At 31.7% G+C, this 13,225-nt stretch overlaps 1 protein-coding gene across 3 annotated transcripts in view; it reads right to left on the bottom strand.

Annotated features, from left to right (window-relative positions):
* The window catches only part of LOC105203931 (centromere-associated protein E), an 81,189-nt gene that overhangs the window by 55,326 nt on the left and 12,638 nt on the right, over positions 1-13,225 (bottom strand). The window lies entirely within an intron of this gene.

The raw sequence follows: 13,225 nt of genomic DNA, 5'->3' as shown, positions 1-13,225 counted from the left end.
GCTTTATAACTTTTTACCTGCTTAAGAGCGACAATTTTATATTCATATTCATGTTCTATGTACTAAAAGACATAATATTATCATGTTTGAACTAAATCAATGAAAAACTTTACCTCAATGTTTAACTCTGCGTAGCGCAGACGTTCGTAACACAGCCGAAGGGTTAGGGTTACCCAACTTAGGTTAGACGCTGCAATCAGTATTAACGAATCGCCCCGGTGCTCTGTATTACGAATAGCCCCAACATCAACTGTGCGCATTATTGCGTATGATCGACAAAAATAGACATCACAAAGCAAAAAGTAAACACGAAATGTTTCAAATACGTTCAACTGGACACGATACATTCAAAGTTTTCAAAAAACCTTATTATCTTATTTAAATTTCGAAGAAATGCCGACTATCAGAAATTACTTCGACTGTCGCAAAACACATTTTTCACTACTATGACTTCAATATGATGCTGTTACCAACAAATCTTTGTTAGCAACATCGTTACATTAGGACATGTTTACAGTGTTTAAAGTAAATTTTTATTAATATGTACCCATAAAAAGATATTTCCAATTATCGAATTACTCCGTCTAACAATTTGCCCCGGTCTCCCCTATATACAGGGTGAGTCAGAAAGACCACTTGTCCTTTCTCAGGCATATTCGTAATCGAATTCTGAGACGATTTTTCCTTTGGCAAAAATTTATCTGGAGCTTAGTTTTTGAATTATAGAAAGAAATAGTTAGCGTGTGACGGGTCGGATACAAGAGGTAGGCAGGGGCGGCGCAACTCAGCGTTCCGCGCGGCGCGGCGGCGCCCCTGCCTAGCTCTTGTATCCGACCCGTCACAAGCTATTTTTCTTTACAACTAAAAAACTAAACTCCAGATAAATTTTTGCCAAAGGAAAAATCGTTTCCGTGAGGCTTGCCATTGCACTTAGATAACACAATAGTACACGGACAACACATTCACATTAAAATTTTCTCTCTCTCTCTCTCTCTCTCTCTCTCTCTCTCGCTTTAATTATGCTATCTTTAACTTGAAAATAATCTTCTAATAATTCTAATAAAAGAAATGACAGAACTCTTTATAGAAATAAAGAACAGAGTAATTACATGAAGCCTACAAGAATATTTGCATGTAGGATTTTAAAAAACAATCAAAATACTTTTTTTTATAAGAAACGCGACTATACTCGACATTTAGATAATTAAGAACACATAAAGTAAAACAAAGTTAATCACGATTTAAGAGTACAAATTACTATTGCGTTGTAGAGCTACAATTTCAATCTCTAGCTTCTTGAGAGAAAAACGGATAAATAATTTTAAGTTGTATCTATCATTATTCAAAACAGGAGTGTATTATAATAAATGTATGCTCGCGAATATAAAATTTAATACAAATGGAATTACTTAAATATTATTTTCCAATGAAAATAGCATATTTAAAATGCATGAGAAGAGAAGGAAGGAGAGGGGGAGAGAGAGAGAGTGAGCGGGGGGGCGCGTTCGAACAAGTTTAAGCATGTTTACTCACGAATCCATCCTGTACGGCGATCAGCTTATTATTTCCACGATGCGACAGTTCCACTTGAATCGAAATTTGTCCTTGAAGAGAAATTTATCTCTCAGAGTTATTTCACATTTTATCACTTTTACTCTATTTGCTCACTTGATCGATTAACGACGAACAACGAACCGATCGATCGATTTTATTTATCACTACGAATCACTACGAATTAACCGCTACTAATCATTCGACGCGTTAAAACACGTTACTCGAAGAAACACGTGTTTACGTTACGAGCACACAACACGTGTTTACCCGACGATAGCAAGCAGTCGACTGGATGTTATGATGCGGTAACAGTGGTGCCATAAGTAAAAACGCGGCAAAATTAAAATATTGAATATTACTATACGACTTACATTTTATAAATAATAAAAAATAAAAAATAAAATATTTAGAAAAAATTGATTTTTATTAGAAAAATATTGCAAATGCATGTTTATTATTTATTGAAAATTGTATGATTAATGACTTTATCAAGATAATTATTATTTATTCAAAATATTTAAGAATTGATTTTATCAAAATCAATTTTTTCTAAATATTTTATTTTTTATTTTTTATTATTTATAAAATGTAAGTCGTATAGTAATATTCAATATTTTAATTTTGCCGCGTTTTTACTTATGGCACCACTGTTACCGCATCATAACATCCAGTCGACTGCTTGCTATCGTCGGGTAAACACGTGTTGTGTGCTCGTAACGTAAACACGTGTTTCTTCGAGTAACGTGTTTTAACGCGTCGAATGATTAGTAGCGGTTAATTCGTAGTGATTCGTAGTGATAAATAAAATCGATCGATCGGTTCGTTGTTCGTCGTTAATCGATCAAGTGAGCAAATAGAGTAAAAGTGATAAAATGTGAAATAACTCTGAGAGATAAATTTCTCTTCAAGGACAAATTTCGATTCAAGTGGAACTGTCGCATCGTGGAAACAATAAGCTGACCGCCGTACAGGATGGATTCGTGAGTAAACATGCTTAAACTTGTTCGAACGCGCCCCCCCGCTCTCTCTCTCACTCTCTCTCTCTCTCTCTCTCCCCCTCTCCTTCCTTCTCTTCTCATGCATTTTAAATATGCTATTTTTATTGGAAAATAATATTTAAGTAATTCCATTTGTATTAAATTTTATATTCGCGAGCATACATTTATTATAATACACTCCTGTTTTGAATAATGATAGATACAACTTAAAATTATTTATCCGTTTTTCTCTCAAGAAGCTAGAGATTGAAATTGTAGCTCTACAACGCAATAGTAATTTGTACTCTTAAATCGTGATTAACTTTGTTTTACTTCATGTGTTCTTAATTATCTAAATGTCGAGTACAGTCGCGTTTCTTATAAAAAAAAGTATTTTGATTGTTTTTTAAAATCCTACATGCAAATATTCTTGTAGGCTTCATGTAATTACTCTGTTCTTTATTTCTATAAAAAGTTCTGTCATTTCTTTTATTAGAATTATTAGAAGATTATTTTCAAGTTAAAGATAGCATAATTAAAGCGAGAGAGAGAGAGAGAGAGAGAGAGAAAATTTTAATGTGAATGTGTTGTCCGTGTACTATTGTGTTATCTAAGTGCAATGGCAAGCCTCACGGAAACGATTTTTCCTTTGGCAAAAATTTATCTGGAGTTTAGTTTTTGAGTTGTAAAGAAAAATAGCGTGTGACGGGTCGGATACAAGAGCTAGGCAGGGGCGCCGCCGCGCCGCGCGGAACGCTGAGTTACGCCGCCCCTGCCTACCTCTTGTATCCGACCCGTCACACGCTAACTATTTCTTTCTATAATTCAAAAACTAAGCTCCAGATAAATTTTTGCCAAAGGAAAAATCGTCTCAGAATTCGATTACGAATATGCCTGAGAAAGGACAAGTGGTCTTTCTGACTCACCCTGTATATTATAATATAGAATTAGTTATATTAAAAACGCAAAAAAGATAAAAAAAATTACAATAAATGAGTACAACACTACGATCATTTAGACCACTTGCTACAAAAATATCAAAAGATAGAAATAAATATGTCTACGCTATTTCTGCACATTATACACGATGTCCTAAATTTGTAAACTCTTTTTAAAATGAAAAGAATATGGCATTTTTTATTGAAGATTCGGATTATACGTAAAACTTAAAAATTTTTGTCTCATATATTTTTCCTAAAAACACCTGCATTAATCTTTTATTTAAGTATAAACGATATACTAATATTAGGAAATATGTCAAACAAAATTTGAAAGAATGACCATACTGATCGAATGTAGATCTTAGTGCTCCATAATAATTTCCTAGGTAAATTTACAAACATTTATAAGTTCTCCGAATAATGCATTTCTAGTTCTACTTAATAGCTGCGTTTTAAAGTAAAACGTACGATACGCAGTTTAGGAGAACTTGTAAATGTCTTTAGACCTTTACTAGTATGATCATACTTGCAATTTAAATTTTATTTAAATTTATTTTTTGTTACATTTACTTTCAAAACCATTTTAAGATTAATAAAGAAATTCCCTGAAACAAATGTTTGTATAAAATGTATCCGACATTTATTGTATTTAGAGGAGAAAATGGTATTATGGGTCATGTAGATAAAATAAGTAACTGTATTATCTCTATTATTATGTGATAAATTGCTAGTAATTACTTATGGAATCATTTATTCAATTATCTTTCGTTATGTAGTTAGCTAAAATGTCAATACACAATAGCTGACAATTATTATAAGGCATTTTTATTTTTGAACCTTTCAAAACTTTTCTAAGGTACACTTTTACATTTAATTACACATACTTCCTTATTGTTTTAAAACTTGAGCGTATATTATATGAATGTACAGTCTGTCTAACAAGAGCGTGTACGGCAAAACTTTTTTCTGGAAACCTTTAGAGGGAAAATTCAAACGCGATCAGATAGAGGGATGCCTCCCCCAAAATGCTTTGAAAAGAAAACCTCAATTGTCGTTTGATTTTGGTCACAAAGAACATATTTCACCATGAGTGCCGTGTACGCATCACGTTACAAAGCCGTATTTTTGAGTTTGGATCCAAAAGAACCAAAAATGTCATTTTGACTGCTGCAAAATACATAAAAAAGTCAAAGACATTTATAAGTAAGAGAGTGAAACACTATTCCGACGTAAGAAATGTCGATAACCTGCCAGATCGTGGTTCTGCACAAGTAACGGCAAAAAAAAGAGGACAAAGTGATTTTATGAATATTAGAGAAAAATCCTAATCTATAGAGGACAGGCAATTTTGCGTAAAAAGGGTCTAAATGTATCATGTGACACTATAAGAAAACGTTTACTGGCCCATGAAATGAAATTTCGAAGCATTGAAAAAATTGCTAATGTCCAAAAAAACACGTCAAAAAAAGACTCACTTGGGCGAAAGACAATTTAAACCGCGATTGAGGCCAGATAATTTTTACTGACGAAACTTCTGTTTGGGAAAATTCTTCGATCTATCAAGCTCCAAGAGAAAAAGATTTGGACCGACAAGCAGTTATTTCAATAGATTTATTTGGAGGTTTGCCACAAGATTATGCTATAAAATTAGTCGAAAATTGCCTCGGAGATGCTAGACAATTATTAATAATGAAGGCGACTGGATAACTTATTAAGAATAAAGCATCCTAGTCTATATCATATAGTATATATGTATTTTTTTTCAATTCATTATCTCAAATAGTTTTCAAATTTCGCCGTACACGCTCTTGTTAAACAGACTGTATATACTCAAATGTTTTTTTTGTTATTTAATTTTTTATTCAGCTGTACACATTTTGATTTATGCAAAGTTATTCGATAGTTTAGCATTTTATTAAAGTAAGCATAGAAGTGTGCTAGTAATATGAGAAATCTCAAAATTTTCGTATCGAAATATTTCTTTGATATTTCTATAAATCGATTGTCACTTTAAAAGGCTGCGTTCAAAAATAGAGAAATTATTTTATATTTATTGTTTACTAAATGATAAACAAGAGATTTGTACACCCACGGTAATTAATTCTGTCCCTCAAAAAATTTTCCAAACTGAGAAGTCGCTATCTTTCTACATACTTACAGTTCATAATTAACGTAACGACCAATAAGCTCTAGTCGTTATATTAATCATAAACTAACTATTACTTGAAAAATGTTTACCAAGGTTGCCAAGTTTCTAAAACATTTAGTTCAAACTCAACAGTTGGGTGAGCGCTCGCTATTATTGGTGTATTCTTCTAGCTCTAAAGGTCTGATTGGCTGAGTCTAGAAGACTATCTAAAATATGTTGAGTCTGCTGAATGCATCCATTATTCTGTCGAATTTTCATACATAAAGCGCCACCATGCGTCAAATTAAAAACTTTTTTTATAAATATGCGGCACGCAATTTGAATAGGTTAAAGATTATAAAAATTAAAGATTATTATTTGGCATTAAAAATTGCTATGACTGAAATAGGCTTTCTAATCTTATGTTTGAATTTCGTCAGTTCAATATGACTTATTACTGTTTAAACAATTTTAACAAACTTTTTTTACATTACTTTTCGTATTTTTTTTATATTTAAAAATAGAAAAATCAAAATGTGTTAATTTAATGTCATATTGATCAAATTATAACAAAAAAAAAAGACAAATTTGATCAATGTAACGTCCAATTGACATTATTTTAACTTTTCTGTTCTTTTTGAATACCATATTTAAGAAACTTTTCAATAAGTTTGAAAAACATGAAACCGGATGTTTCGTAAAATGACATATTTGATGTTAAAACAACAATAAATAATAACAGTTTGCTATAGGGGGATGCATATAGATCCACTTAAAAAATTATTATAGAACACTAACAAGAAAATATGTCACGGGTGTCCGGCGCCAATTTGATTCTTCTTGAAATATATTGTTAAACGTGAAAATCTAGGAGACCCGTATTTTTTTATATGCGCGGAATCTTATGTTTAAGGAATAAAACATCCCTTTGAAGAAAAACTGGTATTTCTCTTTCAGGGAAAATATCATCAAAGGTATAAAATAAAAAATTTGTTTTATCTGTTAATACAGACTATAAATAATATTAAAAATTACACAAATTTATTATTTCTCTTTAGTAAAACTTTTGTTGTTTATTCATCTCTGTATATTATTTCCTTATATCTTAAAATTATCTTGTTAAAAATATTTTTTTACGCTTTCACATCTTATTTATTCGTGATTTAAATAATAATTTTTAAATGTACTTAATAGTGAAATAATTTTTAAGTGTTTATATAATTTTATATTTTGTAATCATTCACTCATAATACTTATTACAGTAATGGTACTCGATAAAAAAATATTTTAAACATAATGACATCTTGCACTATGCACATCTTACTACAGCTACAATATATTATTACAATCTTCGATATTACATGTTGTTAAAGTTTGATTTGTAACTGTAGTTACCTACCCTTGTACCGGGTATTTTATAAAAAAAAACAAAAAAATTTCTTTTTTTTTATAACTTAAAAGTACTCTTTAACCGTACAACTTTTGTTAAAAAAATGTTTTCTATCTCTTTTACTTTCGATAATATTCGCCCTAAAAGAGAAATACCGTTTTGTTTTTCAAAGAAGTGTTTCACCCCCTAAATGAAATTACGCACATTAGTACTGTGGAAAACAGGGCTTCTGCGCAAAATCCGAAATATATCATGAATCAATTTTCAATTGTAGACACCGTGAGTAAATCAAGAATATCTCATATTTGCCTTGTTACATAATTATACTTTTTAATAAGAATGACATAATTTTTTTTTTAATATGACTCTTTAGCTTTAAAACGCCGTATTGTAAAGTTCTTAAAAGTTTTTTATTGCAAAGATATGATTTAAAACAAAAAAATAGATTTTTAGACATCTAAAAATACAGCCATTGACCAAATTATTGGACACCCTTGCTTTTTTTACATTTCTTATAACTGTATGTGCGTAAGCTAAAAAATAAGTCATAAAAAATAATGGTAGACCAAGCAAATATTAGTTTATGTGGTTACTTAAGAAATAAATGATAACATTTATAAAAATAGTGTTATGTATTTTTTTATGAATTGAAAAAATTATTAAATAAATAAGGTGCCTAATAATTTTGTCAATGGCTGTATCTTGTATTTTCCTTGTTATATAATTATGCTTTTTAAAAAGAATGATGTCATGGATTTTCTTTTAAATATGACTCTAGCTTTGAAACACTGTATTTGAAAGTCCTTAAAAGTTTTTTATTGCGAAGATATGATTTTTTAATCCATTCAAGATGGTTTTTACCGGTACCATGGTACACTACATGTGTACCTAGAGTCTCGAAAAGATTAAAGAAAACGTGGATTTTTGAACAATTTTTCATTTTTGCTTAATGGTTCTTTTATAACTTCACAATAAAGCATTTTTCGGCAAGTGCTGATTGTGTATTTACATTTCTGAGATTCTAAACCATCATTTAAAAAAAAATTAAAAAAGTTAAAAAATATTGATTATAATCAAAGTTATAGCTCTTTAAAGTTGAAAGTCTTCCAGATCCAAAAATGTGTATTTTACAGGATCGGTGTGTTTAAGGGTTAATTTTACAAGTTGAGTCTTAGAAGCTTTAGCGCTGCATGTTCTTTCTGATTTCAGAAATTTGTAACTTAGATTAATTAATAAGTAAGATTAGTATATCTTAAATCCTGTTTATTAAAGTTAATAAAGTTAAGTGTAACTTTCACAATGTATAGAGTTCACTAAACTAATTAAAATAATACATAATGATATTAAATATGATAGCTGTTACAAAATAAATGTTAATTGTAATTTAATAAAATGTGTGTTAATCTTGCTGTGTTACCTGATATTTAATAATGTTTCTAAGTTCTCTTATAAAAGGTATCCTTTCTTATAAGAGATAATTCATTTTTTAATACAGTGAGCATACTTAATATCATTATGTATTACTTTAATTATTGTAGTTCAAAAAACACTACACATTATAAAAGTCACACTTAAATTTATTATAATAAACAGGATTTAAAATGTACTTACCTTACTTATTAATCCAGTTATAAATTTCTGAAACCAGAGGGAACACGCAGTGTTGAGACCTCTAAAGATTAGACTTGTAAAACTGAATACGAGGTGTGATCAAAAAGTAAGGTGACTTTTCATTTTTATAAAAAAATATTCATTTATTCATCCAAAATTATGTTATCCCCTTCAAAATAATCCCCCTCTGATACAATGCATTTGTGCCAGCGTTCTTTCCAGTCGTCAAAACATTTCTGAAATGCACTTTTGGGTATTGCCTTGAGCTCCTCCAGCGATGCAGCCTTAATCTCCTCAATCGTCGCAAATCTTCGTCCTTTCATAGGCCTTTTCAATTTTGGGAAGAGGAAAAAGTCGCAGGGGGCCAAGTCTGGTGAATACGGTGGCTGAGGCATGATGATAGTATTGTTTTTGGCCAAAAAAGTACTCACTAGTAACGACGTGTGCGCAGGTGCATTATCATGGTGCAGAATCCATGAATTTTCTTTTCACACTTCCGGACGTTTTTTTCTTATTGATTCACGCAAACGCCGCATAACCTCAAGGTAATACTCCTTGTTTACCGTACGACCTTGTGGTAGGAATTCTTGATGCACAACGCCATGGTAATCAAAGAAAACTGTGAGCAAAACCTTCACATTCGAACGAACTTGGCGTGCCTTTTTCGGTCTTGGCTCTCCTGGGCTCTTCCACTGGGATGATTGGGCTTTGGTTTCGACGTCATAACCATATACCCATGTTTCGTCACCAGTTATAACCCTTGTGAGCAGATCAGGATCATCATTGACGTCGTTCAACATGTCTTGGGCGATGTTCATGCGACGCTGCTTTTGATCAAAATTAAGCAGTTTTGGAACGAATTTCGCTGACACACGTGTCATACCCAAAACATCCGTTAAAATTGATTGGCATGAGCCAAACAATATGTTAAGATCATCAGCTATTTCTCTAATCGTGATTTGACGATTTTTCAACACAATTTCTTTCACTTCCTGAACATTTTCGTCGGTTTTTGACGTGCTGGGGCGTCCAGAGCGAGGTTCATCGTTAACATTTTTTCAGCCCTCTTGGAATAACTTATACCATTTATAAACATTTTTTTTGCTCAAAGTTGACTCACCGTACGCCACTGTCAATTTCAAGAGTTTTTGAACACTTAATACCATTTTTTACACAAAAATTAATACAAACTCTCTGCTCCATTATTTTCAACAGCAAAAAATCGCCAAGCATGCAAACACGAGTCTAACCTTTATGCCTCTCACATAAAAACAACACATGCTATATAGTCAAAACTGTGAACATATGATCGTGACGAGTGTACCAACACAAAAAAAAAAAATTTTGAAATTAGAGTGTACAGAGCGCGCGAAATTCAAAAAGTCACCTTACTTTTTGATCACACCTCGTATATTAGATTCATTTTTATATTTTCATTCAATCATTTGATACTTGTTTCATCAAAACAATTATGACTTGGAGGCAGATCTGAGAAAGCAAAGCACATTTTCCCTGAGAAAAGTGAGATACGCATTAAAGAAAATAAGGAAGACAAAAACAGATTTAATAATGCGCATTCGATCTAATTAGCTTTGTGTCGTTACCATATTCATGCACTTGGTCAATCATATATTATAATACTTGAAAAATTTGATACGTAGCAGTAATCAAAAGAGCATAATATACAATATCTCATTATCAAAATTTAAAATACATAGATTCATTAAAACAACAAATATACGAGGTGTGATCAAAAAGTAAGGTGACTTTTTGAATTTCGCGCGCTCTGTCACTCTTATTAAAAAAATTTTTTTTTGTGTTGGTACACTCGGTTGGTACACTGGTCACGATCATATGTTCACAGTTTTAACTATATAGCATGTGTTGTTTTTATATGAGAGGCATAAAGGTTAGACTCGTGTTTGCGTGCTCGGCGATTTTTTGCTGTTGATAATAATGGAGCAGAGAGTTTGTATTAATTTTTATGTAAAAAATGGTATTAAGTGTTCAAAAACTCTTGAAATGTTGACAGTGGCGTACGGTGAGTCAACTTTGAGCAAAAAAAATGGTATAAGTTATTCCAAGAGGGCCGAGAAAATGTTAACGATGAACCTCGCTCTGGACGCCCCAGCACGTCAAAAACCGACGAAAATGTTCAGGAAGTGAAAGAAATTGTGTTGAAAAATCGTCGAATCACGATTAGAGAAATAGCTGATGATCTTAACATATCGTTTGGCTCATGTCAATCAATTTTAACGGATGATTTGGGTATGACACGTGTGTCAGCGAAATTCGTTCCAAAACTGCTTAATTTTGATCAGAAGCAACATCGCCCAAGACATGTTGAATGACGTCAATGATGATCCTGATCTGTTCAAAAGGGTTATAACTGGTGACGAAACATTTTCCTCTTCCCAAAATTGAAAAGGCCTATGAAAAGACGAAGATTTGCGACGATTGAGGAGATTAAGGCTGCATCGCTGGAGGAGCTCAAGGCAATACCCAAAAGTGCATTTCAGAAATGTTTTGACGACTGGAAAAAGCGCTGGCACAAATGCATTGTATCAGAGGGGGATTATTTTGAAGGAGATAACAATTTTGGATGAATTAATGAATATTTTTTTATAAAAATGAAAAGTCACCTTACTTTTTGATCACACCTCGTATAATTATTAAACTACATGAAACAGACATTTTAATAACACTCACATTTTTACACATTTCTATACAGAGTGTCTGAGACTACCCGTACACCCCTTCGCAGGATAAGGTCTAATCAAAAATATATTCAGACAAAAGTTGTAGAGCTTAAAAAATCTATTTATTAGTCTTATTAATTTGACCTTGGATGGCGTCGCAAAGGTTAGATCAAAATTACATCAACTTTTGAAATAGAACTCTCCATTTTTTATTGCATATTCTTGTAGCTTACCTCGAAAGCTTTTCAAAACGCTACAATAAAATATTTTTCTATTAAGTACTTTTCAAATTATAAGGCTTGAAAGTTACAATACCACCAGCATCAGCATTACATACAAAGTACATGTAACTTTGACTCCCCTTTCTCTCCATACATATATATACACACGTATACACACACCTAGAGTATTATATTAAGAAGGAATACGCATTCGCCATATTGTCTTCTAGTCAGTGCGGGCAATTCGACCAAAGAAAATGCAATAATTTTTGGTTATGTAAAATTATTTTAATTAAGTATATAAAATGGGCAGTTGCAGTCTAGTAAAAATAGAAATAAAGCCGGGTTTCAAACGGTTCGCTTCCCAAAAAAAACAGAGAAAAAAAATAGTTAATTAACTGTGGGCACGACAAGTGGATATCTTCCTCAAATTCAAAGTTATACGAAGTATATATTATATTTATTTATCACTAAATATTTATTAATTATATTATCAGTAAATCTTTATTTACTTCAATCATTTAAAGTAGATAATAAATAAAAGTTAAGGTTAAAAACCTTCAACCAGATGCTAAAAGCCAAAATGGCAAATGCGCATTCCTACTTAATATAGTATCTTACACACACCCATACACAAGATTAAATCTGACTAGGTAACCTCCACATGGTACATCTTGGGTAATACTGATGCTGACGGTACTGTAACTTTCAAGCCTTATAACTCAAAAAGTACTTACAAGGAGATGACGCCAATTAGAAAATCGCTTTTCCAATGAGTCATAGTGCGTTCGATAGCTTACATGTAGCTAATAAAAACCCTAAAGGCGTTTGTGCCAATGAGCTTTCGTTTAGGAGAAATTACAAAACAAAGTTAGGGTCACGCAACTATGTCCCATGTAAAGAAAAACATTAGAATCTTTTTCGAGTAAGCGGCGTAGCTGAGCCGACTAAGGCTCCCGTCCATATTTGCGCCGGCGGCGTGCGTTCGAGTCCCGCTGACGACTGCTTCGCTTTCTTTTTTTTCAATTTTGGATATATAAAAAATACTACATTAATCATTATTTATTTTTTAAATTTATTTTGTTTTTCTATGTAAAAATAAGGACATTTCGGGATGTTTGAACGCAATAGGAAATAAAAAACAGTTTTAAAGTCATGAACTGATTACATTTCTCATGCAATGTACATGTGTTATTTTGTCAAGAATATTTTGTACGATATAAACTTTCTTTTATAATTATATATTTATTTACATACGATAAAAGGTTTCCATCGCTTCGCAATGTATTTGGGTGAAAATTGATGTAAAAATAAACATCGCATATCGATGTACATCTTGGCGGTATAAATTATAAATTATATTTTGGTTTATTATTTTTGTTGTGGAATTTTTTATATGTAGAATAAAAGTGTAAAATATTATAAAAAGATATATAATTATAAAAAAAAAGTTTATATTGTACAAAACATTCTTGACAAAATAGCACATGTACATTGCATGAGAAATATAATCAGTTCATGACTTTAAAACTGTTTTTTATTTCCTATTGCGTTCAAACATCCCGAAATGTCCTTATTTTTACATAGAAAAACAAAATAAATAAAAAAAAATAAATAATGATTAATGTAGTGTCTTTTATATATCCAAAATTGAAAAAAAAGCGAAGCAGTCGTCGGCGGGACTCGAACGCACGCCGCCGGCGC

The sequence above is a fragment of the Solenopsis invicta genome, chromosome 14, assembly GCF_016802725.1.
Source record: "Solenopsis invicta isolate M01_SB chromosome 14, UNIL_Sinv_3.0, whole genome shotgun sequence".
In the NCBI taxonomy this organism is placed as follows: domain Eukaryota; kingdom Metazoa; phylum Arthropoda; class Insecta; order Hymenoptera; family Formicidae; genus Solenopsis; species Solenopsis invicta.
Note: the sequence above shows the minus strand (reverse complement) of the source record. Positions and strands in the feature narration are given on the sequence as shown.